At 56.3% G+C, this 2500-nt stretch overlaps 1 non-coding gene across 1 annotated transcript in view; it reads left to right on the top strand.

The window, feature by feature from the left end:
- Window positions 1-2318: 2318 nt before the first annotated feature.
- The window catches only part of LOC124730147, a 1909-nt gene continuing 1727 nt past the window's right edge, over window positions 2319-2500 (top strand). Inside the window, exon 1 of the ribosomal RNA XR_007007893.1 lies at window positions 2319-2500. This exon is cut by the window's right edge and continues 1727 nt beyond it. This is a non-coding gene — a ribosomal RNA (small subunit ribosomal RNA).

The raw sequence follows: 2500 nt of genomic DNA, 5'->3' as shown, positions 1-2500 counted from the left end.
CAACGTGTAACCTAACCTAACCTAACCTAACCTATGTTGTGCCTTAACCTAACCTATGTTGTGCCTTAACCTAACCTATGTTGTGCCTTAACCTAACCTATGTTGTGCCTTAACCTAACCTATGTTGTGCCTTAACCTAACCTATGTTGTGCCTTAACCTAACCTATGTTGTGCCTTAACCTAACCTATGTTGTACCTTAACCTAACCCATGTTGTACCTTAACCTAACCCATGTTGTACCTTAACCTAACCCATGTTGTACCTTAACCTAACCCATGTTGTACCTTAACCTAACCCACGTTGTACCTTAACCTAACCCACGTTGTGCCTTAACCTAACCCACGTTGTGCCTTAACCTAACCCACGTTGTGCCTTAACCTAACCCACGTTGTGCCTTAACCTAACCCACGTTGTACCTTAACCTAACCCACGTTGTCCCCTAACCTAACCCACGTTGTCCCCTAACGTAACCCACGTTGTCCCCTAACGTAACCCACGTTGTCCCCTAACGTAACCCACGTTGTCGCCTAAACCTGCTCTGTAATTGTTATACGACTCGTTCAATTAGTGTAGTGTTGCCCACCCGCAACCCTCGCAATATAGTTCGCTACTCGCACTGCCCGCTCCCCTGTGTATCGCTTCATGTTAAACACCTTGCAAGTCTTGCTCACTTTCCACATGCTCCTGCTGTACACTGTAATGTGGATGGCAGCAGGACGTACATGCCGCCCCTCCCCACGTCCCCACCTTGCCCCCTGCCTTCGCAAGCTGGTTGGTGAGAACTTTGCATGTTCAATGCCCTTCGCATGCGACGTACTCAGGCTACGTTGTGGTGCGGCCTGTGTCAACTGTCCGCTAATGTCGTACGCGTAAACCACAATCTGTACTGCACATTCGTCCTTATGTACTGAATGATACATCGTGGCACATGTGTGACCGTACAACGACTGCGCCCAAAAACGGCGGACCATACAGTGCAAATATTGTGCACGCAGCTACGTGTCGTCTCCCTATGAGAGCTGGATTGCAGTGTGGTACGCCATAGAGACGTGTGGGAGGAACGGACGCCGTGGATGGCGATCAGCATGAGCTGTCTGTTGATGTATTCGGACCTAGTCGTCTCTCCTCACACACCGTGATGGCATGGTGCACCGCGTTCCATATCTGCGACATGCTACAGAGGCCGGTTGACAGTCGTTCGAGCAATGGACATCGCATACGTACGGGGGCCACCTTCCACGTATTGTCTAGGCGTGCACATTTTGTTGCGTGTATGTGGGCAGACGTAGTGTGGCGTGACACCTGACACAGGCATGCAATAATCGTTGAAGTTGCAAATGGCGATGGACGCCTGCGTTTTCTGGTGAAGTTACGCAAATGAACAAATGGTAACCTGTTGTGGTGCGGTTGTTCTCGCTAGGGGTGAATCGGTGATGGCGACGATAGGTTGAGGTACTAACCGGTTGTTCCAGCGATACCCACCATGCCGACGAAACTGAACGGCATCTGGGTGTGAAGCGATACGCGGCGGTGGCTGGGTGGGACCGTCCCCGGCCGGTGAGGGGGCGCCTCCCGGCGTGCTGGCCGCGCGGTGCGTGGGCGCACGCGCTACAGCCGGCTGGTGGGGGCGGCCAGTGGCAGGCGCGCCGGCCGACGGACGCGGCAGGCGTCGCAGCTGCGCGCCGGCGCACCCTGCGCGCGGCGCCGTGCGGCCAAAGTAGGTCCTCGCGGGCCCGGTGCGAAGCGCGGTGGACATCTTCAGTGTGCTGGTCCGATTGAGGACTGTGTGCGTTGAGGATGCGCCGCCGCCCGGCGCTCGGCGCCGCGACGCCGTCTGCTGCTCGGTCGCCCCAGCGGTTCTCGCTGGTGGTTTGTATCGCAGCTGTGCGGATGTGTTGGCGCGTGCGCTGTGCTGGGAGAGTTCGCTTCGGCACCCAAGTGGGGCTTTTGTCCTTCTGTGGCGCTGGCGTTGGAGCTGCCGGTCACCGTAGGTGGCGCGTGTTGTCTCCCGCCGGCAATGCCACGACAGCACGCTCCCGGGCCTCTGTCGGCAGCGGCAAGCTCAGTTGGGAGCACGGGTGGTCGCACCGAAAGCGTCTACTCGCCTAACTCCGGGCGATTGCGCCTCTCTCGAACCCGACCAAGTACTTGGGACGGCGCTGCGCGCCGCCGGGACCTGAGAGGGTTTCGAGGTGTATTGTGCAGGGGAGCTCAGCCTCCTCCTGTTTGCAGAATGATTGAGCGGACGCTTGCGTGTTCGCGCGGGCCCCCGGGACACACTCCCGGGCGGCCGGCTGCTCAGCTCTAGTTGACGCAGCTCCCTGGTTGATCCTGCCAGTAGTCATATGCTTGTCTCAAAGATTAAGCCATGCATGTCTCAGTACAAGCCGCATTAAGGTGAAACCGCGAATGGCTCATTAAATCAGTTATGGTTCCTTAGATCGTACCCACGTTACTTGGATAACTGTGGTAATTCTAGAGCTAATACATGCAAACAGAG

Source organism: Schistocerca piceifrons, unplaced genomic scaffold (assembly GCF_021461385.2).
Source record: "Schistocerca piceifrons isolate TAMUIC-IGC-003096 unplaced genomic scaffold, iqSchPice1.1 HiC_scaffold_1230, whole genome shotgun sequence".
NCBI lineage: Eukaryota > Metazoa > Arthropoda > Insecta > Orthoptera > Acrididae > Schistocerca > Schistocerca piceifrons.
The sequence above is the reverse complement of the archived record's forward strand: the minus strand, read 5'-3'. Positions and strand labels throughout refer to the sequence as shown.